Source organism: Lynx rufus, unplaced genomic scaffold, assembly GCF_022079265.1.
Source record: "Lynx rufus isolate CCGP_SWC_20201006 ecotype Redwood Valley unplaced genomic scaffold, mLynRuf1.p SCAF_7, whole genome shotgun sequence".
NCBI lineage: Eukaryota > Metazoa > Chordata > Mammalia > Carnivora > Felidae > Lynx > Lynx rufus.
In genome coordinates, this window is record NW_025814889.1 from 12,751,096 (window position 1) to 12,778,550 (window position 27,455).

Here is a 27,455-nt window from a genome sequence, read left to right on the forward strand (position 1 = left end):
TAGACAAATGGGACTACATCATAATAAAAAGCCTCTGCCCGGCAAAGGAAACCATCAACCAAATGAAAAGTCAACCTGCTGAATGGAAGACAATTACTTGCCAGTCACATATCTGGCAAGGTGTTAATATATAAAGAACTCTTAGGACTCAGCAGCAAAACTGCAAACAATCCTATTATAAAATGGGCAGACGGTCTGAAGGGGCATTTTTCCAAAGAAGACCTGCACATGGCCAGCAGACACATGGTAAGATGCCCAACATCACTCATCGTCAGGGAAACACAAAATCACAACCACAGTGAGATACCCCTCACACCTGTTAGAGTGACTAGTATCAAAAAGACAAGAAACAACAAGTGTTGATGACAATGTAGAGAAGAGGGAACCTTCCTGGATGGCTGGTGGGAACGCAGGCTGGTGCAGCCCCTGTGGAAAACGGTATGGAGGTTCCTCAAAAAATTAAAGATAGAACTACCCCACGATAGAGTCATTCCACTTCTGGGTATTTATCCAGAGAAGATGAGAACACGAATTCGAGAAGATAAATGTATCCCCCTTTTCCCTGCATCATTATTTACAGCAAAGAAGGCACAGAAGCAACCTACATGTCCACTGGTGGATAAATGGATAAAGAACATGTGGTACGTATATTCAGCGGAGTATCGTTCAGCTAGAAGAAAGAAGGAAATCTTGCCATTTGTGACAATACGGATGGACATTGAGGGCATCAGGCTAAGTGAAATAAGTCGGAGAAAGACAAATGACCTCGCTTATATATGGAATTTACACAAACAAACAAACAACAAAAAAAGAAAAAAACAAATTCATGAACACAGAAAACCTACTGGTAGTTGTAGAGCTGGGGGGGAGGGGTGTCAGGAGGTTGGGGGGAATTGGTGAAGTGGGTCCAAACGTCAAAAGGTACAAAGTCCCAGCAATTCAGTTCTTTTTTTTTTTTTTTTAATTTTTTTTTCAACGTTTATTTATTTTTGGGACAGAGAGAGACAGAGCATGAACGGGGGAGGGGCAGAGAGAGAGGGAGACACAGAATCAGAAACAGGCTCCAGGCTCTGAGCCATCAGCCCAGAGCCTGACGCGGGGCTCGAACTCACAGACCGCGAGATCGTGACCTGGCTGAAGTCGGACGCTTAACCGACTGCGCCACCCAGGCGCCCCCCAGCAATTCAGTTCTTAATAGAAAGAACCCAACGTTAACACAGAGGAGGTTCAAGGAAGAAAAAGTGCACAACCATCCAGGACATTATTTTGAAATTCCTTTAAAGACATCATAGGCTTCAGAAAATTCTCTGAAGGGTGGGGGACACAGGAGAATTTTTATAAAGGAAACCTGCCTGTCCCTATAGAACCTTCAGAACACAAAGTGTTTTTTTAATGGTTATTTATTTTTCAGAGAGAGAAAGAGAGAGCAGGGGAGGGGCAGAGGGATAGGGAGACAGAGAATCCCAAGCAGGCCCCTTGCTGTCAACACCGAGCCCGATGTGGGGGCTCGAACTCATAAACTGTGAGATCATGACTTGAGCTGAAACCAAGAGTCAGATGCTCAGCCAACTGAGCTAGCCAGATGTCCCTAAAACACAACGTTTGGAGCTTTGTTTCATCATAAAAGCTAAGGACACAAACACGTTCTTGACTTACTTATCCACATTTCAACAAAATTGATACAAACAAAGGGAAACTGGAATCGCCAAGATATCAAATAAAGGTGTTTTTTGTTTGTTTTCTTTCTTGTTTTTTAGAGAGAGAGAGAAAGCACAAGCATGGGAGAGGTGCAAAGGGAAAGGGAGGGAGAGAATCTTCAGTAGGTTCCACGCACAGCACGGAGCCCCACGAGGGGCTCGATCCCACAACCCTGGGATCATGACCTGAAAAGAAATCAAGACTCAGATGCTCAACTGATTGAGCCACCCAGGCTCCCCTCAAATGAAGGTTTAATTGCAACACCAAAGAGGCCGTATATCATTTTCTCAGAATTATTTCGAAGCACGCAAAGTGTGACGTGACACTGAGCTCACACCCACACATAAAAGTTTTACTGTGCGGCTCTCATTTTCATCTGAAAGATCAAATCCTCGTTCCGTTAAAGAATCTCACCTTATCTGCTCAGCAGTTGAAGGAATTAACTCTCCCTGGAGAGGTGACGCTCTACTGAATTTTTCCAAATTCATTCTTCTCTTCCAAAGAGCCTCCGTTTTCAGGCCTGGGGAATTTATGACCACGCACCCTGTGTTACCAGGGAATTTATACGCTGTCTCCCTTTGGGAAGGCAAAATGTCCCTGGGCGGTAGGGGCAGGGGGGGGGAACGCAGCCCAGAGAACTGAGTCCAAACAGAAACCCAACTTTGAATCATCATGGTTTTGAAAGTATGCCTGTCTTTTGATGGCACTGATGGGGCTTTTTTTTTTTTTTTTTTTTTTTTCCCTCAAAAGGGGGACGGTTTGTTGTTCCGGACTGAAGGAAGACGGGCCCGTCCTGCTCTCATCAGTTCAGAAAAGGTTCACCATCCTGGGCGTGTGCGAGAAAGAGTGGACATCTGCAGCTTTGTCTGCCTTGCCAGGCCTACTCAAGTTTTCTTTTGAAACTGAACAATTGTAAAATAATAGTGCTTTGCTTGTTTTCATTTTCAGCTGCTCAGACACAATTGGGAGCCTTGGCGTCCCTCTCAGAGGAAATCCTTTCGGAGAACACGGCTTCTTGTAGATGTCAGCTGGCCGTTACCCCAACATAAATCGTCTTGCCACAAATACAATTCTACACCAAACAGAGGCCTGCCAAATGCACCGTGATGCTCAAGGATATATAGAAAAGCTTTACTTTGGAAGCCGGTGTCCACGCTGTTGATCCAACTCCGCGGTTAAGACCCACACGGAATCAGGGAGACTGTGCATAAACAGAGACGTGCATTTACGATGCCAGCTTAGGTGAGCAGAGCCGAAAATGAAACAGTATGTGTAGTTTAAAGGCAGCCTATAAAATCATCGCGCGTGTGGACAGGAATCGGGAGGCCAACATAAAAATAGTTGGTGTGCTAGGGTAATAGGCTTACGGGCAGTTTCCTCCCAAACCATCCAAATATGATTGACTTTTTTTTTTTTTTCAGTTAAAACAAATGTAAAAACAAGAAACGTTATCTAGAAAAACAAAATCACGGTGTTTGAGGTCAGCCAGAGGAAATGGATCCTGAGAAGCTTCTTTCTCAACGAATCGGTTCTAGATTGCCTGTGTTTTTTTAACGTGTCGAATCACATTCATGAGTTTACAAATGAGAATTGTAATGGTCACACGGGTGGGTCGGAATACTGAAGACGAACAACCCAATACATCCTCTCTCTGCAGGTGGAATTTAAAAAAATGGCGACCAGAAGTTACTAGGCTTCGCATTATGACTCTTTTCTCTACACATCACCTTTCCCTTTCCCATCACCTCTCCCTCCTCCCTCTCCTGTTTTTGTCCCTTGCCACATAATTTATGCACTATGGTACACACGAACGGAGGAAGCGCTCTGAAGAAATAACCCGAGTTCGGGGCTCAGTCGGTTGAGCGTCGGACTTGGGCTCAGGTCACGATCTCGCAGTCCATGAGTTCGAGCCCCGCGTCGGGCTCTGTGCTGAGCGCTCAGGGCCTGGAGCCTGTTTCCGATTCTGTGTCTCCCTCTTTCTCTACCTCTCCCCCACTCATGCTCTCTTAATGTCTCAAAAATAAACATTAAAAAATAATTAAAGAAATAGCCCGAGTTCCACTGTTTATGACATTTTCACAGAAACCTAATGCAGGTGTACAAATGGTTACAGGGGTCACTGATTCGGAGCTTGGAAACGCACGTGGCTTTCAAAAATAAAAACTAAAAAGCATTTCATTAGCACGTGTGACCATTACATTTCCTGAGGCACATTTATAGCGAGACTGTGATCCTGAGGCGCCCGGCAGTGGGGTGAGGGCAGGGTGGGCACAGGGGAGGGGAGGCGGCATTCACAGCCGGCAAAAATACCTTTGAACCTTGCTTCCACACGCCCACTTGGTTGGTCTCTGGGCCCAGTAAGTTATCGTGTTGCGACTCCTATTCGTTTTAGAGACAGTGACTTTCTCAGGCAATAAAATGAGAAATATTAAAGAATCAGGGCGCCTGGGTGGCTCAGTTAAGCCTCCGACTTTGGCTCAGGTCATGATCTCACAGTTCGTGGGTTCGAGCCCCATGTCGGTCTCTGCTGACAGCTCAGAGCCTGGAGCCTGCTTCCGATTCTGTGTCTCCCTCTCTCTCTGCCCCTCCCCTGCTCATGCTCTGTCTCACTCTTTCTCAAAATGAATAAACATTTAAAAAAAAAAAGAAATATTAAAGACTCACTAGGATTGTATAAAGTGAAGAATTCACATTTCCAAAACATCTTCATTTAGGAAAGTTATCAATACTCCTCCCCCCTCCAAAATCCTGAAATCCTATCCTTTAAAATTTTATCATCATGTAGAAAATTCGGATTTCAAAAGCATGCAAGCCAAGGCCCCAACAGAGACAAGCCTCCTGTCCTAGCCTGGTCCGTTAGACCACAGAGCATCCCAAGGCTGCCACATGGGGGGGTGTGCTACCCAACACCTCACAATCCGCCCTTTGACCTGGGCCCGTCTGTGGCTCAGAAGGAAATTCCAGAGACATGACTACAATGTCCCAGCACAACTCACTGTTGGAGCGTCTGCTCTTGGGGTCAGCTCCACACGTCACATCCCTCCCTCGTTCTTCTGAGAGCTTCCTCTCGGACTGACGAAGCCCCAGCGACCCGGCTCAGGTGCCAGAAAGTCACAGGCTCACAAAATCTCAACGATCCCAACACTGTCACCTCCAAGAGACGAACGAAGTCGATACTTTCACGGCGGCCTCGAGAAACGCAGCTCACCGCGAACACGCAGACAGAAAGGACTTCAGGCAAATTAAAATTTGTGGGAAATATGCATACATTTGCTGATGCTCACACCTAACCTGTAGCATGGAAATGCCAGAGACAATAAATTGTTATAATGTAATATTATAATATCAAAACAGGCCTGGGGAGCCTCTGCCCATAATCTTTAAAGATTAAGGGTATTTTGCCCAGCTTTATCATCCATAATCTCCTCTCCCCCATCTCAAACCTACCTTTTCTGTCTTTACGTGACATCATATTAAAATAACACAGCAGTGGAAGGAGACACAAGGTGACAAACACCAGAAGTCTGATTCAGAGAGAATGACCTTGTCCCTGTTTTGCCCCCTGTCCTCTGGCAAACTGTTTCACCTCCGCCTTGACCACAAGGTGGACCAAAGAGAAAGACACACACAGGCGTGTCCTTGAGACTCTTGGCTGCAGAATCCAGTTGTAACCTCTAAAACCCAGATGAAAGTGATTAGCGAGGGGCTCTATTACAAACAAATTCACATGGCGATGCGACGGATTATGAAAGCTGAACTAGCCTTGCATTCTTCAAAGCTCAACCTCCCACACGTTTGCATTTGATGAGGGCACAAGCTGGTCCAATGCTTTACCAGAGGACATCTGTAAAGCATGCTTTTTAAGAGTCTTTTTTTTTTTCTTTAACGTTTATTTATTTTGAGAGAGAGAGCAAGCACGAGTGGGGCAGGGGCAGAGGGAGAGCAGAGAGGGTCTGAAGCAGGCTCTAAGTCGACAGCACAGAGCCTGACGTGGGGCTCGAACTCATGAACCGTGAGATCATGACCTGAGCCGAAGTCAGACACTTAACCGACTGAGCCCCAGGCGTCCCTGTAAAGCCTGTTTTAAGGCCACAGTTGCTCAGATCCTGCTTCTGCCTTCAGCAAAAGGAACGGGGTTTTCTCCGCGGGAAAACAAGTCACGGTGCTGTGGGTGCGCTTAGGGCTTGAGGGCAGCACAGGGCCGCTCGCTGCTCTGGGGTAGACGGTGCTAACCGGGACTCTGCCACCCAGAGGACCAGCGTCGCGTGTGATGGAGCCACAAGTCCTACAGGACAAGCCATCCCCATTCTCCCCAGGTGGTGCTGCAGGGCAGAGGCTCAGGAAGCACTAATGTTCTCTGGGTCTGACGTTTAGAAGACGAGGAAGTGGACCCAGACAGTTAAGCAGTGAGGGCAGACAGGAAGCTCCACTGCTGGGCTTGGTGATCCCGGTGAAGAGGAACTCTGACCCAGAGTGAAGCTGTGGGCTGTGGAGAAGGAGGGAGGGAGGAGGGAAGGAGGGAAGGAAGGAGGGAGGAGGGAAGGAGGGAGGGAGGGAGGGAGGAGAGAAAGAGGGAGGAGGGAAGGAGGGGGGAGGGAGAGGGAGGAGGAAAGGAGGGAGGGAAAGAGGGAGGAGGGGAGGAGGGAGGGAAGGAAGGGGGAGGGAAAGAGAGAGGAGGGAAGGAGGGAGGAGGGAGAGAGGGAGAGAGGGAGGAGGGAAGAAGGGAGGGAAAGAGGGAAGAGGGGAGGAGGGAGGGAAGGAGGGGGGAGGGAAAGAGGAAGGAGGGAAGGAGGGAGGAGGGAAGGGAGAGGGAAGGAGGGGGGAGGGAGAGAGGGAGGAGGGAAGAAGGGAGGCAAAGAAGGAGGGGGGAGGAGGGAGGGAAGGAGGGGGGAGGGAAAGGAGGGAGGGAAAGAGGGAGCAGGAGAGGAGGGAGGGAAGGAGGGGGAAGGGAAGGAGGGACAAGGGAAGGAGGGACGAGGGAAGGGGGAGGGAAGGAGGGGGGAGGGAGAGAGGGAGGAGGGAAGAAGGGAGGCAAAGAGGGAGGGGGGAGGAGGGAGGGAAGGAGGGGGGAGGGAAAGGAGGGAGGGAGGGAGGGAGGAGAGAAAGAGGGAGGAGGGAAGGAGGGGGGAGGGAGAGAGGGAGGAGGAAAGGAGGGAGGGAAAGAGGGAGGAGGGGAGGAGGGAGGGAAGGAGGGGGGAGGGAAAGGAGGGAGGGAAAGAGGGAGGAGGGGAGGAGGGAGGGAAAGAGGAAGGAGGGAAGGAGGGAGGGAAGGAAGGGGGAGGGAAAGAGAGAGGAGGGAAGGAGGGAGGAGGGAGAGAGGGAGAGAGGGAGGAGGGAAGAAGGGAGGGAAAGAGGGAAGAGGGGAGGAGGGAGGGAAGGAGGGGGGAGGGAAAGAGGAAGGAGGGAAGGAGGGAGGGAAGGAGGGAGGGGGGAGGAGGGAGGGAAGGAGGGGAAAGGGAAGGAGGGACAAGGGAAGGAGGGACGAGGGAAGGGGGAGGGAAGGAGGGGGGAGGGAGAGAGGGAGGAGGGAAGAAGGGAGGCAAAGAGGGAGGGGGGAGGAGGGAGGGAAGGAGGAGGGAGGGAAAGGAGGGAGGGAAAGAGGGAGGAGGGGAGGAGGGAGGGAAGGAGGGGGAAGGGAAGGAGGGACGAGGGAAGGAGGGACGAGGGAAGGAGGGAGGAGGGAAGGAGGGAGGGAAGGGGGGAGGAGGAAAAGAGGGAGGAGGGAAGGGGGAGGGAGGGAGGAGGGAAGCAAGGGAAGAGGGAAGGGTACTCTTTCCACCTTCCAACAAAACACTGCAATTGGAGGACAAGCTATTGACATGGAGGCCGGTACGTCGCAGACTTGGAAAGACAAGGTCCTGTCGGCGCGACCGACGGGCCAGAGCGGGACAGACCATCCCCCTCGTCTGTCTGAGGCCAACCCCTCTGATAGACGGTCAGGAGGAGACGGACACCGGGAGCCCGGAATGCACGGGCCCCGCGGTTAGGCCCTGCACTGCAGGTCCCCAGCTGGCGAGCAGGGCGGAAAGCTGGCTTCGGTTACCTTCGGCGCAGGAGAGGCGTCCGGCGCCCCGGAGGGCAGCAGACCTTTCTGTGTTCCCCTCCCACCGATGCCTCGAGAGCGGTAAGCGGACTGTCTGCAGGCTGGTGCTTTCTGCCAGACCCAGGGTCCCGGACGCCCCGCGCACACACGGAGACTTGATCCTACCCGCCCTGGGCTGTGTGATTACTGCCATTCCTATTAGTATTTGGAGAGGGGGCGGGAAGAGTCCAGAGCCTACTCCCGACAGAGGATAGGAGCTGGGGGTCCCGGGCTGAGCCAGCTGCCAAGACACCGCGATGACAAAGAGCCACGGTCACACTTCTTACCAGTGACCCCTGGCTGGAGGGAGAGACGGACATTGGCTTTTGCTCATTCTTCCAGACCCAGCTCTGCGGACGCTCGTGCTTTCCCCTCGCCCGCCCCGTCCGGCCGCTGCCCCAGGCCTGAGGCACCGTGTCCCCCCCCCCCGTCGCCCTGCCCGGTCAGCTCCCCGGGGCTCACGGAGGACGGGAGGCTGGCTCGGAGCCTGACTGCGTGGCTTTGTGCTTTATGCCGGCTTCACCACAGGCGAGCCGGGGGTGACCCGCTGCGTGTCACTGAACCAGCCCGTGTCTCATTCCCTCGACGTGACTGAGACAGTCATGGTGCCACCCCCGAGGGGCTGCTGTGAGGAATAACTAAGTTAATGCAGGTCATTCCTAACGCTTGGGGCGTAGGAGGCTCTCCATCAGTATGGCCTTTAGAAGTTTCCAGTAGGGAAATGCGAGACCTCTCCGAGCAGGACACAGTGAACCTCCCCACCCAACTCCAGGATGGCCCAGGTGAGGCTGAGGCTTTCTGTCCACTCACACAAGAAGTTTGATACTCGGCAGGGTGGGTTAGGATACTGGCGTGGACAGCTGTCCCCTGCGCTGAGCAGAGCTCTGTGGCGGCCCTGGCTATATGTGGAGGGGACACTTCATCCAGCCAGGGGCCCTGGATGGCCAGTCCTTCTCCCCAGCGGAAGCATCTCCCACAGCCATCCTGCGCTAGGTGGCAGTCGCCAACGGGAGAGCTGACATGAGGAACTCTGGAGCTGGCCTAAAAAAGGACGTCCGGGAAAGTCAGCACACGACACGTGCATCAGTACTGGCTGGACAACACATACCGCCAGGCCGCAGTCTGCAGCGTTCACGGAGGAGACGAAGGTTCTTGCACCTGTTCCTCTGGGCAGGTGCGGGGTGTTATTCTTACGCACCATTCCCAGCACAGGTGTCCATACAGACGTCCTCTCTATGCGGCCGAGCGAGGTATTAACCCCGAAGAGACAAAAGATGCAAAGAAGCAGTAAGAACCTACCTACCCAGCTAACATCCCACCGTAAGTTAAGGACAGACGCCAAGAAAATCACAGGTGTTCTGTGTCATGTTGCATTTGGCTCTTGTATCTTAGTGGTGGAGTCTTGGGGTAGAATGGAGATGCTTCTCCCAAAGCAAGAGTCAAATAACTATACTTCTTTCACTTTGATGACCGTACTTAGAATCTTTCCAGTAGAAAAGGAGGGCTGAGGAGTCAGACAGGGACCCCAGACACGAGGAAAACACTTTTTAAAAGTTCGGAAAAACAACAACGAAAAGGTTGACTCTGTGGAGCTAAAAGGATGTAGAATGGAGACTTAACAAGTAACAATTTCATGACATAATAAAAATGAAATTGGAGTGGGGCGCCTGGGTGGCTCAGTCGGTTAAGCGTCCGACTTCAGCTCAAGTCACAATCTCGCGGTCTGTGAGTTCAAGCCCCGTGTCGGGCTCTGGGCTGATGGCTCAGAGCCTGGAGCCTGCTTCCGATTCTGTGTCTCCCTCTCTCTCTGCCCCTCCCCCGTTCATGCTCTGCCTCTCTCTGTCTCAAAAAATAAATAAACGTTAAAAAAAAAATTAAAAAAAAAATGAAATTGGAGGAAAGCGTGAAGACGGAGACATCCAAAGAACACAACGTATCCACAAAGAGAACTCCCGAGATTTGGGTACAACATATACAATGTGTCAAGGGGGCGCAGGGCAACTTTATATCCTGTACAAACAGGAGGAATATTTTCAGTGCGTCACAAACGGACAGAGGCGGAGAACCCAAGTTGACATGTGAAAGAAGGAAAGCCTAAGAACAATCAAAGTGCCTTCAAAGATACGTTGAAAGCAAGACGAGGGGGGAAAGTAGTGTTTTCATTGTCTGCAGCCAATGGATTTTTGTTCCAAGACGAGCCGCTGAACGACTTACTACCCAGTTCTGGGTTCGTTTCAACCTTCTCAAGCAAGGAGGGAAATGGTGGGGCTAGCTAATACAACATAAACTAATTGCACCTCTGGCCCTGAAATAAATTCCACATGGTTCATAAAGGTAATGTTAAAAATAGGTGATTTATTTACGAAGGCTTTCTGAGCATGAAAGCAATGCGTGAGCTCCAAGGGAAAAACGTATATATTAGACTAAAATACGTCATTTAAAAAAAGAGAAGTAATTTTACTTTGCAAACACCCTGAGCAAAAGAAAAAGCAACCGCAATGGGGCACCTGGGTGACTCGGTCGGTTAAGCGTCCGACTTCGGCTCAGGTCACGATCTCACGGTTCGTGGGTTCGAGCCCCGCGACGGGCTCTGTGCTGAAAGCTTGGAGCCTGGATCCTGCTTCTGATTCTGTGTCTCCCTCTCTCTCTGCCCCAACCCTGCTCACGCTGTCTCTCTCTGTCTCTCAAAAATAAATAAATGTAAAAGAAAGCAAGAAAGAAAGAGAGAGAGAAAGAAAGAAAAAGCCAACTGCAAACTTTGGGGAGAGGGTGATGGCAACTATAATGAGGGGTTAATATATTAAAGATAAAATTATTTCATTAGTAGATAATTACAACGTAATGCGAAGGTTACTAGTACCCTATGGGAAAGAAAATTAAGCTGCCCATGGCTAAAGAGTTCATATGCTATGGCTGGGTAATTTCTCTTCTAAAGAGATGTGTCTCCTTCTCCAGGAAGCTGGAGAGTGATCTAGTGACCCATGCTCATGAGATAAGAGAGGCAGGGTTAAAGGGTGATGTGGGATAATGTCTACCACAGCTTGCGTTCATTTAGCCAGTGTTTATGGTTCAGAATTATGTGCAGGGCATCTTATTAGATATATAATGATGCACACGATTTTGTTCCTATGTTTATTGAGCTTCCCTGTCCCACGAGGAAATAGCGAAGTTCACCGGTGAGTACGGTGTAATCTGTGTGACAACAGGGTGGGCGTCAGATGTTCTGGGCACAGGTTGGGAGGGACCGTCACTCCCATCTGAGGGGGACTGGGCAATACTCAGGTGAGCAAGTAACATGTGAGCAACGGGACGTCCGGCAGAGGCAGCCTGATGTCAGGAGGCCTGGAATGGGAGAGAAGGGGGTGCATTCTGGAAACGTGGACTGTGCAGAAGAGGTGAAAGCAGAGTGGTGGGTGGACAGGGAGAGAGGAGAGAGGAGAAAGCCATTTATTTATGCTGACAAAAGGGAGGAGCAACCACATCCTCAATGGCCTGAGGGTGGCTCCATCACTGATGAAATGGTAAGGAGCCCCTGAACATCGTGTTCAAATCGATTTAACCCTAACTGACGCAGAAATGAGGGAATCCGCAGTGTTGAGGCTCAGTGCCGCAGAAGATACACACGCGCTTGGAAAACGGTAAGGAAGTACTAGGTATCGGCTGCCTTTCTCAATATCTGCATCATCCCCCCATGACTTACAACCGGACGAAGAAAGTGTGCTGACCAAATTTACAGCTGACAGGGAGGTGTAGATGGTACCTTCAAAATCTAGGGCGCCTGGGTGGCGCAGTCGGTTAAGCGTCCGACTTCAGCCAGGTCACGATCTCGCGGTCTGTGAGTTCGAGCCCCGCGTCAGGCTCTGGGCTGATGGCTCAGAGCCTGGAGCCTGTTTCCGATTCTGTGTCTCCCTCTCTCTCTCTGCCCCTCCCCCGTTCATGCTCTGTCTCTCTCTGTCCCAAAAATGAATAAAAAAAAAAAACGTTGAAAAAAAAATTCAAAATCTAAAACAGCTGGGATCGCATCATTCACAGTTTGGGGGTCTGATTCTCAGTTCACATGCTAGAAGCACAGCATCCTGAGTAATGGAATTAGACCCTCCCACACGCCACCACGGTTAAGCCATTTCTGGGAACCTACGTTCATTGTGGGCGCCATATTTTACATGGGAAACGAAGGAAAGCAGAGCAAGGCAAAGAATAGTAACCAGATTGGGTAAAGATCTGGAAATGAGGTCTTCTCAGGAAAACTAAATGCCAGCCTACACGACAAAGATCCTAGTGGAAAGGCTGCACTATAATCTATGGCCCAGGCCAAGACATGGTAGTGAGGGAAGAGGGAGGGTGTCGATTCCATGGAGACAACAGGTATAAATTCGGGGCGCCTGGGGGGGCTCCGTCGGTTAAGTGTCCGACTTCGGCTCAGGTCATGATCTCCTGGTTCATAAGTTTGAGCCCCACACTGGGCCCTGTGCAGACAGCTCAGAGCCTGGAGCCTGCTTCAGATTCTGTCTCCCTCTCTCTCTGCCCCTCCCCCACTCACGCTTTGTCTCTCTCTCTCTCTCTCTCTGAAAAATGAAGAAACCCTAAAAAAAAAGAAAAAACACAAAACCAGGTATAAATTCAACGGGGCATGCCTGGATGTAGGGACTTGCTAATTCAATGATTTCATGCTAATATGATGATTAAATTTAATGATTTAGTAAGGAGCCTGAAGAACTTTGCTTGGGTGGGCAGAAATGGAATCAACGAGCAGAAAAGTTCCAGAAGACACATCTGAATTCAACAGAAGGGAGAACTTTCAAACAGACCGTCACTGCTCAAAATGGAATGGGTGGCCCCGTCATCACCGCATGTGATCAGGAAGGGGCCGGAAGACCTTTAGCCAGGGACATTGTAGAAAGGATTACTGACCTCCGGCGAGGGGGGGGGGGTGGGGGGGGGGAGGTGGGACAGAAACACCCTAAGGTGTGTCACGGGTACCTGTGCACACCTACAGACAAGAATTTAACAAGAAATTTCGTTCCGATAACTCATGTATTATAACACTTCCTGCCACAATATTACATTCGATGAACCAAATATTGGCAACATCCACTCCCTGCTTCACGAGGTTTTTGAAAAACCACACTACCACCGACCGGCAGGCACAAACACACTCTGCTTTTTTTTCCTACCCATGTCCTTCGTGCAAACGTGCAGGCCAATGTCCTGTGTTTAAAATACAAGGCTGTGTGCAGTGGCTACACGCCTGGTTTTGTATCCATGCACTTGGTGACCAAGAACTTCAACGACGTTTTCTTGGTAACAGGATGAATTTGCCTATATGCTCTAACGTCTAATTCAGTCTGTCATTTTAAATTACAGATTTTTTTTTCCCCCAATTTTTCCTTATTGTGATTATACTGTGATTAGCGGGATGAGACAACACGATTTACAACTATGGGTCTTACGAATCACATTTTTACCGTACGCATTCTGTTGACATTAAAATGATATACGTGTGTGTGTGACTGACACAGAATGACAAGACTGTCCGAACAGGCGCTCAGAACCTATTTTTACACGAATTCCTAAACGTATATTCACACAACATATATCCTTACGTATTTCAAGGGCAACCCCAAAATACAGGTACTATACAACTTACTCTGCCTTCAGTGAGACCGGTTTTGATTTGCCTGTTCTGTAGACACAGAGCCCAGAACCCAGGCTGAGGAATACACGCACTCTTTGTAGCGCGTATGAGCTATAGGGCCACGTGTCAAATCCCCGTGGCCATCACGGGTAGCTGGGGCGTCTTGCCACACAATTTGGAGGCGGGTTTTCCTTCGCTTAAACAATGCCCTTTGTTAATGACAGGCAAGCTCTCCGTTATCCCCGGGGATGTAGGGGACGGAAGCGCGATTTGGAGACCACCTGTAAGACACTGCAATTCTATTCTTAGGTCTTTGGAATTCCCCTCTTAGGGGACTCTTGCGGCACAGGGGGAGAAGGCCACCTAAGAAAGGGACATGGCCACCTGCTTTCACAGAACCTGCAGGGGACACGAAGCAGCCACTTGAGCGCCTGTTATGCTTGAGTCCAGGGGCCCAGGGCTCAGATGTCAAGTCCTCCGGGCTTGGAAGGAAGCATTCCAGCCCAACAGCTGGCCCTTTTGAGATTCATGCTCAGATCAGACCAAAATTGCAGGAGCATCGCAGCAGATCACATTGAAAGGCCGTGGATGACCCCGTCTGGAAAGCCACAGTCCCGCGGGGGGGGGGGGGGTGTCCCAGCTCCCGGAGATAACAGCAAGCCTTCATCACCACCCCCCCACACACCCCCCTGCCTGCCCAGATGCCCCAATAAAGAGCTGAGTGAGGGGAGAGCTGAGGAGCTCTGCTTGCATTCAGGGAAGTTTTTGCAGCTACCTTTGACATCTCGACCGGGCAGGCGATCCGGACTGGAGGCTGCGGCCTGGATATTTACATAACGGACTTGTCTGGAAAGGACTGTGCTGGAGACGCCTGGCAGAGACTCCTCACACTCGCTCGAGCTGCACTGGCGGCTCCCTTCCTCCGTTCATCTTGTCAGAGGTGTCAACACTGCCTGGCTGCCCCACGAACCACCCCAGACCCCGCTGGAGACCTGCTCGTGGGGCTCCTCATTCTGCTGCCCCAGCACCGTGCACAGGACAAGTTTCCAGAACCACTGCACTTCTTCCCCATTTAAAACTGGGGGTGGGCGTAAGGCCGGGAAAGGAAGGGAAGGGAAGGGGAGGGCGGGGGGAGGGAGGGAGGGAGAGGATTCCAAAACCAAAGAGGAATTCCGCACCCCCCCCCTTCCTTTTCACCCACGGTCCCACAAGTCTCTCAGTGGAAAAGCTGTCACAGGAAATGCAAGGCCTTAAAATGCAATGGCCGTCTGGCAAATGGTAGATCTAAAAATATCCAGGGTGCATATCGTTAGTGAGTAGTTACAGAAGTGAAGACGTTATGTGTATCTGCTAGTCAAATCAAAAGTTCTAATTGGACACAGAAACAATTTCTCAAGGCTTTCGGCAGGAGGTAATTATTGTGTTGACTACCCACAGAAAATAAGGACGGAGCCGAGCCCGCTGTTTGGGCGGCTTCCACGAGAGAAGGAACGAGGGACATGTCTTCTGCCTGTATCACAACGGATCAAAAGAGGGCAGGACTCCTGATCGTTCCTCTTTCCTGATTTAGCCAGCAGTCCCGGTAGGTCAAGTGGCCTACATACGTCATTTCAAACCCTCTGGACCCCAAACTTGAGTGTACTTTCAGCAAACACTTTAGAAAAGGCCTTGAAATGAGCTTGTCATTGGAGAACTGTGTAGGGAGTCGGATGCTACATCAGAACAAATACAGGAGGCAGGGGGAGCGATTACATCTCAGATCCTTCACACTTCCTAGCATGGAGCTTTAAACACACAAGAGTCTCAGTAAACGTGACTGACTGGAAGCAGGGAATTACAATTCTGGATCATGGAGATGGCTTCGTATGACAAAACTTATCAAACAAGGGGGGGGGGGCACAGTCGGTTAAGCACCCGACTCTTGATTTCGGTTCAGACCAGGATCTCATGGATCATGGGATCGAGCCCCACACTGGGCTCCAAGCTGACAGCACAGAGCCTGCTTGGGATTCTCTCTCTCTCTGCCCCTTCTCCGCTTGTGCATACACACACTCTCTCTCTGTCAAAATAAATTTAAAAAGTTAAAAAAGATGGGGCACCTGGGTGGCTCAGTCGGTTAAGCATCTGACTTCGGCTCAGGTCATGATACCGCGGTTCATGAGTTCGAGCCCCGCGTCGGGCTCTGGGCTGACCGCTCGGAGCCTGGAGCCTGCTTCGGATTCTGTGTCTCCCTCGCTCTCTGCCTCTCCCTTGCTCATGCTCTGTCTCTGTCTCTCTCTTCCAAAAATAAATAAACATTAAAACTTAAAAAACAGAAAAACAAAAAACAAAAACAAAACCTTACCCAATAGGACCCTTTAAATGTGTGTTTATTGTATGCCCGTGGCCCATCAATAAATGTGATTACAGTGTGAGGGTTAGAGATACTCCTCTCACACATCAAAAAAGAGACCCTCAGGAGGACGTGGAGAATTCCAGCTGAAGCAACGCACCATAACAGAGTTCTTCACACCTTAAGGAATTACTTCATTTTTCAGAACTTATATTCTTTTCTTTTGAAGTTTGGTGCTTATGGTTTTTCCTCAGATCTCGTGTTATTCAGGACTGAGGCCTGGCATCATCTCACATCATCTCTAGGTGGCTGAGCCCCACGTCACCGGGCTTCCTCCTTCCGCAGGCTTATCTAGGATTCTGTATAAACCTGCCCACTCAACGTCGCCGTGTGGCGATCTGGAAGGCACCTCAAACTCCGCGTGTGCCAAACAGGACTGCTGACCTATCCTCCTCCCCGACCCACCCCCATCCACGGCTTTCCCCTGTCACATACCAGCAACTCCAGCACCAAGCTCTGCTCCTTGGGCCCCAGAAGTGGACTTCTGTCTTGCATCCCACATCCCACCCCCAACCCACCAGAAAATGTCGTTGGTTCTCTCTAAAATACCCAGACACTGAACACTTCATCATCATTTATCACCTGCCCGATTCTTGTAACTGCCACTCATCTGGCACCTCCCGTGTCACCTCTGCTTGGCCTCGCAGTCTGGTCCCCACACAGCACCATAAAACTATCCCTGTGCAGCCCCGGTGGGGCCGCGGTGCTCCCCAGATCTGCACTCTCCGATGCCCCCCTGCCCCGGGTCGGAAGCTTTTGAGGCCCCACGTGATTCCGACTCTGTGCCCCCCTCACTCAGTCTGCTCTTCAACAGTCATCTCCTTACTGTTCCCTCCGTGTCACTCTTTCCTCTCGGGGCCTTTGACGAGCTCCCACACCTGCCTGGAATGCCTCCCTCAGACACTCCCGTGGCTCCAGAACTATAGGAAAGAAATGTCTGTAGTTCATAAGCCGCCCAGTCTACGGTATTTTTCTGGCAGCCCAACCAGACTGAAACAGTGCGTGAGAGTCAGCGTAAGAACAGAAGTTCTGCCAAGGAGCTTCCAGGCGGTTAAGCATCCATCTGGCTTCGGCTCAGGTCGTGATCTCACGGTTTGTGAGTTCGAGCCCCGCATCGGGCTCTGTGCTGATGGCTCAGAGCCTGGAGCCTGCTTCCGATTCTGTGTCTCCCTCTCTCTCTGCCCCTCCTCAGCTCACGCTCTCTTTCTCAAAAATAAATACGCATTGGGGCACCCGGGTGGCTCAGTTGGTTGAGCGTCCGACTTCGGCTCAGGTCACGATCTCACGGTCCGTGAGTTCGAGCCCCGCATCGGGCTCTGTGCTGATGGCTCAGAGCCTGGAGCCTGCTTCCGATTCTGTGTCTCCCTCTCTCTCTGCCACTCCTCAGCTCACGCTCTCTTTCTCAAAAATAAATACGCATTGGGGCACCCGGGTGGCTCAGTTGGTTGAGCGTCCGACTTCGGCTCAGGTCACGATCTCACGGTCCGTGAGTTCGAGCCCCGCATCGGGCTCTGTGCTGATGGCTCAGAGCCTGGAGCCTGCTTCCGATTCTGTGTCTCCCTCTCTCTCTGCCCCTTCCCTGCTCATGCTCTGTCTCTCTCTCTCTGTCTCAAAAATAAATAAAAACATTAGAAAAAAAATCAAAAAAAATACGCATAAAAAAAAAAAAAGAACCGAAGTTTAAGGAACAAGGAGCTTCCAGGCTGTGGCGGGTCCTTCTGGTCCATGTGAAGCCCTGTGGTTTAAAGGAAATGCAGGCGGGAGGGGGCAACAAGGGTGGGGAGGTGATGTGTGGGTGCTGCAGACACAGGCACACATGCACCAAGCTAGGAAGGTGGGGAAGGGGTATGCTGTGACGATCTTGTGATAACCCAGGAACAAAAGGGGAGACGCTGAACTACAAGTGGGCACCTCACCCCAAAAGAATCTGGGGAGGAAACAGCTGAGCAAGGCGCTGGAGAAACTTACTGTTAAAGGCTTGAAGAGCTTAATACTAGTAATGCATCAAAGAGGAAGAGTGAGGCAGACTAGTGACTCATTTATCACAGGACAATGGTTGCCGAACCTCGGAGGAGGAGGCAGAGACCGGTGGTCCAACAACCACCGGTAAGAGGGGAAACTGAGCAAGGCCTTCGCGAACTCTGGAAGCTCCTTTAAGGAGTCAGATTTAGGGGAAATTGATCAACAGCCAAAGGGAGAATCAGCGTCTCAGTGAGGGTCTCAGGACAAGGGCAGGAGCAAGTGCCGTGTGCTGTTTGCCTCCTCGCTTACTCATCAGCAGGGAAACGGCAGGGACATAAGTGTCCTCGCTCCCGTCCACCTGTGCTACATGCAAATAAGCACGTGGGCTCAAACACCGACTTTTCTCTATTTCCGTTCGACAAATGAAAACAATAGTATAAAACTGACAGTTTAGGGGCGCCTGGGTGGCTCAGTCGGTTAAGCATCCAACTTCGGCTCAGGTCATGATCTCACGGTTCATGAGTTCAAGCCCCACGTCAGGCTCTGTGCTGACAGCTCGGAGCCTGGAGCCTGCTTCGGATTCTCTGTCTCCCTCTCTCTCTGGCCCTCCCCTACTTGCTGTCTCTCTCTCTCTCTACCTCTCAACATTAAATAAACATTAAAAACAATTTTTAAAAAAAAAACCTTAGAGTTTACGGGATTTTTCAGTCGGGTTTTGTCAGTTCCCTGAGTGTGGTCAGTTATGGTGGCAAGAAGAAAAGAAGAGTCTAGCTGTATAAGAAACAAAACAAAACACTATGGTTTTGGATATTATTCTTTGAGTATTTGGATATCCCTCCCAAGTTCGAAGTTCTAGATCTCTGTGTCTAAAGAGGCACAAGGGGCGCCCGGGTGGCGCAGTCGGTTAAGCGGCCGACTTCGGCTCAGGTCACGATCTCGCGGTCCGGGAGTTCGAGCCCCGCGTCGGGCTCTGGGCTGATGGCTCAGAGCCTGAAGCCTGTTTCCAATTCTGTGTCTCCCTCTCTCTCTGCCCCTCCCCCGTTCATGCTGTTTCTCTCTGTCCTAAAAATAAATAAACGTTGAAAAAAAAAATTTAAAGAGGCACAAAACCTCTATCGACTAAGTTACAACCTTAGGAACACGATGGCCGACACACTAAATTGTGGTGGGTTACAGAATCCCTATTTTCCACCACAAAGAAAGAAGGAACCACAAACAAACGCCAGCCTCTGTTTTCTGGCTCACTCCACCTTGTCCAGGCAAACTATTCCCATAAGCTGTCCCTGAGGGTTCACCTAAAATACATCCTTGTCCTGGATCTGGCTATAATGTTCTATAAACATCTCCAGAAGATGGACCATCTCTCGTTCTGATTTATTTTATTTAACACCAAGAAGGTTATTAAGTGCTTAAATAATTTCTGATGGGTATTATGCAAATTGGTATGTTGATTTCTCAGGCTACCCAGGAACTCCCCGTATTTGCAGAGTCCCGGGGTTGTGGGTGCCGAGAGAAAAACTCCCACCAGCATCTAGGACACCTCAGGTTCTAGGCTTCTTTCTGCCATTAACGCCCTGCATTCATTACCTGAGTGCTACATCAATAAGTAAACAGCAGCTGAAAATCCTCCTAATTAGTGGCAATGAACGGGAAGTAATCAAAGAACGTCACACAGTGATCCGGATTTTTGCCTTTGTTGTGTAGAAAAAGACGGCATTACCACCGACTGACATCACCTTTGTAATTCTTGTTTTGATTCTCCTAGTTTTCTTTCTCAAGATAAAAGCCCTTTCGGATCATTTTTGAAAACTGAAGAATTCAAATCCGCTCTCTGTTTTTTGGTGTAAAGGAAGAATCATCCCTCTTCTCTTCCCCCCCCCCCAACCAACCCTCACCATATTAACTGTTCCAGGACCTTCCAGTGATACAAGCAAGTCAAACTGGGGCGGGGGCAGGGCGAACAGGGGGAAGGATACAAAGACAAAATCACTTCTCTTAAGAGAGTCATATTTTTGTGCTAGTCGTTTCATAGATACTGTTTCACGGGTTCCTCTGAATGTAACTTTTCTTGTCAGTAAGAAAACTGCAGCTCAGAGAGACTCAGTCATTCACCCAAGGCCTCATGGCTAGCAGGTGGCAGAAACAGAAGTCATAGCCACGCTGGATAACGCCACGGTTCCTCTCTCTGGCCACCATGCCTCCGTGCATCGTCTAAATCCTTGTCAGGCGATGGGGCCTCTAGTCTTAGCACTGTAACTGAGGCCTTCGCAGGGTCCCTGAGTATCTGGAAACATCTCCTCATCTGTTAAAGTAATCGATATGCCCCTTCTCATTCCTAGAACTCCATCTCTCTGAAATCTTTGACCTGACTGATAAGCCCCAAATCTCACACGTGCGTGGTTCACAGCCTGCCCTGAACATTCAGGGTGACGTCAGCCCCTGCTGGGTTGCAGGGTTCGAGGCCTCTGCCCTCAGGCCGGGACCTACAGGCTACATCTGCGGTACTGGTCACTCTGTAGTTACTCTGTTACAAAACACTCAACCATCCCAATAAAAGGGGATTGAGAATGCAGAACACTGCTCTCCACTGTGTTCAGCTCCACTCTGGTTCTTGTCCTTACCCTCCCCTCTCTTCTGCGCATGCGCGCTCTCTCTGTCTCTGAGCCACAGAGAAATGAGTATCTGATACTTGGGGGGGAGGGGGCATCCAGTGCGAGCGGAGAGATGGGTAAGTGAGCACTGCATTCCCCAGCTCGGTCTGTAGGTACACTGCCCAGCTCCAGATGGTTCCACACTATTTGGTTTCCTAGTTTGGGTTTGTTGCATCTATATACTTGTTCACAGGCATGTGGTGAGAGCATAATTGTGCATTTTATGGTTATGAATGGCACAGCCTGGCAAGGCTCCGACCATCATTTCCATTCGCTGTCATGCATTATCAATCTAATTCCCCATTACACGCTTTTTTTTTCATGCATTCCTCATACAGCAAGGACAAAGAAAGGCGAAAGCCGTGTAAAGGAGACTGAGTCACCAGAACAGGCTAGTTTTGATGGAAACTATGGAGTTATAGCCTGAGGTTTGGGGGGGAGAGCTTCTGGCTCATTTGAAGTGAAAATTATCATTAAAAGGTTTAGGGTTTTGCATCAGTACCAAGACTTTTGGCCCTAAGGTTGGCAAGGCATTACCAACTGTGAAAGAGGGGCCACACCACGGCGCAGACTAAGACAAGGTTAGACACAGGATGACCCAACAGGGTACATTTCACTTTAGACCAGTGGGCTTTCTAGGTTTCTAAGGATGCCTAACTGTCTCCACGTGGGAGCACAGTATGATAAATTCCCTCAGTGATTTACTTACTCCAGGAGGACCCACTGAGTGCCCATGATGATCAGGGACTTAAACGCCATGAGCATATGTGAACATAAAGTATACAGTAACCATGGACAGGCAAATGACTACTAATGAGAGGGAAGCCAGAAAACACGTGTGAATGTTGTCAGAGTTCAGGGGGACGAGTGTGCATGCACAGATAATCTCGACCGCGGACTAGTTTCTTCTTGTACTGCATCATGGAACGGCCAGAGTTTAAAACAAAAAACCAGAAACCACCACAGATAGAGACCTGCCTGCCTAACACGCTAGATCCTAGATAACGCACGTCCAAATGAGACTTAGCTCTGCCTGTATGTACTCATGCAGTTCCAAACGGGGCTACCACCTTGATTTTTATTTGGTTATTTTCCTTGATTATCATTTGGTAGTAACGAGGCCACTGAGCTGAACCAGATCCCCTATTCCTTTATATTCTTCACATTCTTTCCAATAACCACGGTCTTTATTCTTGGTAGTCATTTCCATCTTCAAAGAGGAGAGCATTTCTCTTTGGGGGAAAATACCTAATTTCCACTGATACAATTAAGAACTGAACACACACACACACACACACACACACACACACACACACTCCCTCTCTAGCACCCCAAATAGGCATTAGTGCAGTTCATTCAAAGAGGCCACCGCTCTGCTCATGTGAGAGGACGAGAGGCATAATGATGGGTATTTTTTTTTTTCAACGTTTATTTATTTTTGGGACAGAGAGAGACAGAGCATGAACGGGGGAGGGGCAGAGAGAGAGGGAGACACAGAATCGGAAACAGGCTCCAGGCTCTGAGCCATCAGCCCAGAGCCCGACGCGGGGCTCGAACTCACGGACCGCGAGATCGTGACCCGGCTGAAGTCGGACGCCTAACCGACTGCGCCACCCAGGCGCCCCTGATGGGTATTTTTAAGATGGTGCTTTTAGTGGTGGAACCGACTGCCATAAATGTAAGGGTGTGGTTGAATCACTCCTTATAAGAGAAAGACACGCTGATCTCTCGGGACAGAGGAAAGGGTGGGAAATGATGGATTTAGGGAACCAGAAGGAAACTGCTGGGGACAGAATGTTTGATAAGCCGGATTTATGCTGATTCAAAACCTTCTTGGAGGACAGAGTAGTGAAACCAGCAACTCTGCATGTGCAGCAGGGGAACCTGAAGCCCAGAGCTCCAACAGCTACTGAACCAGCCTCTGAGATCAGAGGTCTTGGGAAAAACAGAAACAGAAAATACCAGCAGGGTACTGGGGTCTGATTAGGGCTCAAGAGAACACCACCAAGTAAAAGACTCAAATCCCACCGTTCCCCCGAGAGTGGCCAGGTTTCCCCGATTCAAGTCTCTGCTTGTGCTTATTGTAGGACAAGTTCAAGTACCTCTGTATCCTGTGCAAGCAGTGGAATGATGCGGTTACTTTCTCTCACTTCAACTCCAACGTCCCCTTGTGTTCCATTCGTTACATTTCAGAGGGAAATGGAAATGGGCGGCAAAGAATCGGAAGCGGGAGGGTGGAGTAAAGGGAGACCCACAGCGTCCCGGGGAGGTCGCGACGGAATGGGAGCCTGCAGCATCTTTGGCTCAAGGGGAATCCAGTTTTTGGAAGTCAGACTGAATAACCATTGGAAGATCTTTATCCCAAGGGCTTATGTCCCTGTGAGGTCTCAGAAACCACTTCTCATCGAGGTGCTGGGATCTTTCGCCATGCACAAACCTAAAGAGAGAATTTCTGCCACAATTTTTATTGACACATTGGGTGACCTCTAAGAGGTAAAAGATGGGAATGAGGGGCGCCTGGGTGGCGCAGTCGGTTAAGCGTCCGACTTCAGCCAGGTCACGATCTCGCGGTCCGTGAGTTCGAGCCCCGCGTCGGGCTCTGTGCTGACTGCTCAGAGCCTGGAGCCTGTTTCCGATTCTGTGTCTCCCTCTCTCTCTGCCCCTCCCCCGTTCATGCTCTGTCTCTCTCTGTCGCAAAAATAAATAAACGTTGAAAAAAAAAATTTAAAAAAAAAAAAAAAAAGATGGGAATGAAAGCCATCCCTGAATCCAGACTTATCCATTCTGATACTGTACACAGAGTGAATTAAGATAACTTCAAGAGCTATTTAACTATGATCAGGTCTATTTCTCATTTTGACCTATTAAACTAGAAATGCTCCAGAAGCCGCACTGTTCCTTCTGATTTGTTTATAGAGAGCACGAGCAGGGGAGGGGGAGAGAGAAAGGGGGAGAGAGAGACAACCCCAAGCAGGCTCTGAACTGTCCGCGCAGAGCCCAACGCAGGGCTCGAACCCACAAACTGTGAGATCATGGCCTGAGCCGAAATCGAGAGTCAGATGCTCAACCGACTGAGCCACCCCAGGCGCCCCTGTACTGTTCCTTCTTTTAAAATAAATAAATGAGGGGCGCCTGGGTGGCTCAGTCGGTTGAGCGTCCGACTTCAGCCAGGTCACGATCTCGCGGTCCGGGAGTTCGAGCCCCGCGTCAGGCTCTGTGCTGACAGCTCAGAGCCTGGAGCCTGCTTCGGATTCTGTGTCTCCCTCTCTCTCTGACCCTCCCCCATTCATGCTGTCTCTCTCTGTCTCAAAAATAAATAAACATCAAAAAAAATTTTTTAAATAAAATAAAATAAATAAATGATAAGTATTTACGTACGCAAAATTGTCTAAGAACAAAGCTTTAGGTTGGAAAGTGCCCCCTCGCTTTTTCAGTCATTCAGTGTGTCAGGCTAAACGCAACCCTTAGAACAGATAAGCACACAGCACGTGAGTAGAAGTGGAAGTAAGTGTTCTACTTACTCACCCACACACGCGCGTCAAGAACGAGAACACAAGTTGGAACGCAGATGCAGGGAAGTCCAGAGTGATCTCCGTGAAGGAGGTCTCACCCGCCCCACACTTACTAAAGCCACGGGTCCCCGACAGGTCCCCTCAGTGCAAGGTTTCCTGGACCCTTCTTCTATCTCATCACAGACCAGCCACACCTTCCCCTCCACTCAGCCAGGCTGCCGAGAGAGCCCCTTCCCGCACAAACGATGGCACGCCCACTCATCTATCCAGCCTTTTCCCAAGTTCCAGAACCCAGGCAAGGACTCATTCCTCTTGGCTTTTTCTTCGACCTGAGGCTGTAACCTTGCTGTTCCCCCCACACCGAGCACTGTACACGTCTGCCGTGCATGCCTCGCGGGTTATGAAATCAGCGACTCCCTGAACCTCAAGGGGTCTCAGTTTCCCAACGACAGGATAATGCTAATGGCACCAGCCACCTGCCAGGCCATCAGGGGATTTGGCAATAGCACCTACACATGACAAAGAGGCCCCGTACCATAAATAACAAGCCTTATTAATAAAATTAGTTCAAGACGAGTGCCAAAGAGAAGACGGCAACAGCAGCGGCTGATAACACACGCTTGGTCAGAACAAAAGAGGGTGCAGGGATTTTCTGATCCTCACTTCTACAAACTGTGCTTCCCTCTGACACAAGAGGAACTGAAACTGTCTTTCTCTTTCTTTTCTAAAGGGTTACTCCGCCCACACAACTTTTTGCCCTCAGGTGAAACTTCTTTCCAAGTTCTCAGGGTGCAAACATTCTGTTCACGGGCAGGACAGTATACTATTGATTTCAAAGCATGTCCAAATATTGCTTCCAACTAAATTGACTGTAGTGGTTTAACCTCTACATATGGATTCCAATCTATTTGTTGCATGACCCTCATTTCCGCTGTGCCTTCAATAAATCCAGGTTTCATTTGCGGCAGAATGGTTCCGTCGGCCAACAGAAGTGGCTCATCCCCTGATCACTCTGGGTTGCAGGAGATGCGTGGCACCTGGAGACTCAAAATCGGATTTCTGCTGATCCGAAGGTTTGGGCTACTGGCCGGGGCCAAATCAGACTCCACAGAAATGGGGTCAAATGCTACGAAGGAACACGAAGTGATGCAAAGACCAGAAACAAAACAGTGAAGCGTGCGTGGGTCCTCCCTGTCTCCCTAACGCCCACTTTGTCGTACGTTTTCAAGATGGCACACAGAGCTAAGTGCCAGTGAATATGAGGCATTTTTTTGCATCCCATCCCTGAGGTGCTTCCCCGGGGTCGGCCGCGGCTTCCCTGGATGAGGTCAGAAGTTCGCTCCTGGCTCTCCGGCTGGGAAAGCACAAGGCTTGGATGCTGAGCAGGGAGGACTGTGCAAGCGGCTGCCTAAAGCCCAATCAGGTGAACGCAGATCAAGTCGGCCTGACCAGGTGTCTAAAAATACCTCGGTGACCCTCCAACACCGAAGAGGCCGTCACCGCGGAAGAGCTCAGGTTTAGAAAAGTGCCTGTCTGAGGTGCTCTGAGAATCCCTTTCACGAGAAGCTGCGAGGACTCAAAGGGAAAGAAGCCAGCGCAGCGGTAGTGGCCTCTGTTGGGATGTTCCATTCATAGGGGAGAAAGCGCCTCATCCATTCATGGTGGGGTCAGGGAGTCCTTCACCGGCGTCGGGTCGCCGTTCTCAGCAAGCTGAGTTTCCGGCAGCCTGGCATGGCCGCATCATTCAGAACGAGTGTCTATTAGGAAACCACCGCCAGAGCTATTATTAGAAGGGCCATCCCTCGGAAATTTTGCAGAATTTGCTTGAATCTGCTGAGCGGTTACTCTGCTAACGAGCTCCTGGAGAAAGGCACCGAGTTCCTGCTCACACAGGGGCAGCCCACACCGCTTTCAAAGCGCAGGACTGGTTCACCTCTCCCAAACGCGACAGGGACCAACGTCCGGGCATCTGTCTGCACCACCGAGGCAATGCCGTTTGGTCGTTTGTAAATGACCGCGTCCTAAAGAAGGTTTCCTCCAGTTCTCCTCCCCCTTTCTCTATGCATCAAACTTGCTGCAGCCATTTGGAATGGAAAAGGGCAGTCAATTTCAGCACGATCATCTGCCCGCCTCCTGCCACCCTCGGGCACCCCAAGCACAGGACTCCCCTGTCACTTCCATAAAAACGGTGTTTCTTTAAAAAAAAAAAAAAATCCCACCCAGGTCTGCTTACAGCAACGTCCTTTCCTTTCTCCCCGGGTAAATTCAGACAGCGTAAGGTGGAGATGCCGGAGAAAGTGTATGGGGGGAGGGGGCCGGCAGCAGCAGGGAGTGTGGTAGGTGCCGCACGTGGGGTGTGCATTGAAAAAAATGTCACATCCGCGACCTCAGAGACTCCACGCTCCCAGGGAAGAAGTGTCATGTCCCTTTCACCGGCCCCAGCATTTAAAAAGGGACACCGAAGCGCTGCAGAATCCCTCCCGGCAGTCGCGGCTGGGAAACAAAGACACGTTACCTTTTATTTGCTGCGCTTCGCCCGGAGCCCAGGAACTCGAGGTTTGCAGCGGCGGATCCACCGGAACCGGCGTCCCATTCGCCCCGGGTGCGCAGGCCCGTGGCCTAGCCGGCGGCATCCGCGCCCGGCGCCTCCGCCTCCTCCGCGGCGCCCGCAGCCGCCCCGCCGGGTCCCGGCGCGCCCCCGCCGCCCCCGCCGCCGCCTCCGCCCCGGCCCCCGCCGCCCCGCCCCCGCCGCGGGTCCGCCGTCAGCCCATCGCCCGCTCGCGCCTCTCGCGCCGAGCCTGGCCGCGCGCCAGGGCGCACCGCCGCCGGCCCGCCCCCCGCCCGCGCCCGGCCCGCCGCATGCTGCGGGGCGCCCTGCCCGCCTCCACGCCCCGCGCCACGCCCCCCACGGCCCCCACCCCTGCGCGCTGCCCCCCCCCCCCCGCCCCGGCGCGGCCGGCGAGGGCAGGCGGGCCGCGGGGAGGTGCGGAGGGCGGGCCCCGGCGAGTCCCGCGCCGCCCGCGCCCGGACAACAATGAGCGCCCGCGCCCCTGCGCTCGCCCCGGGAGCCGGCCGAGCCCCGCGTCCCCTCGCCGCTGCGCCCGCGGCCGGGACGAAGTTAGGTCCCGAATGCGGCCGCAACCCGGGAGAGGCCGTGCGGAGCCAGGCGTGCGAGAGGCAGCGCAGGGATGCCGAAACGGAGGGCCCCCCGCCTCCCGGACAAACCCCAGCAGATCCACCGCGGGAAGCCCCCTCCTACCCTGGGAGCCGCCGGCGGAGGCCACCTGGGCCGAACTGGGCTGAAGGTGCGGCGCTTAGCCCTCCGCGTCGTCCAATTGTTATCTCCCTCAACTCTTTGGAAATGGAAGTTGCTGCGAGATAACCTCGTCTTGGGGGCTATTGTCAAGGATTCGCAACAATTACCAGGGAAAGGGAGACCTGCATTTCAAGAGACCTGGGGGAGGGAAACGGGCTGGCGCGTTGTCTTTCCAAAAAAAGAGAAACAAACTCAGGGAATATCCCT

General features: G+C 51.2%; 1 protein-coding gene across 1 annotated transcript in view; it reads right to left on the reverse strand.

Moving 5' to 3' along the window:
• Nucleotides 1-26,509, reverse strand: part of FRMD4A (FERM domain containing 4A) — a 217,079-nt gene extending 190,570 nt beyond the window's left edge. The window contains exon 1 of the mRNA XM_047066791.1: nucleotides 26,448-26,509. The gene's annotated coding sequence lies outside the window, so the exon portion shown is untranslated. The remainder of the gene's footprint in view (nucleotides 1-26,447) is intronic.
• Nucleotides 26,510-27,455: the final 946 nt, after the last annotated feature.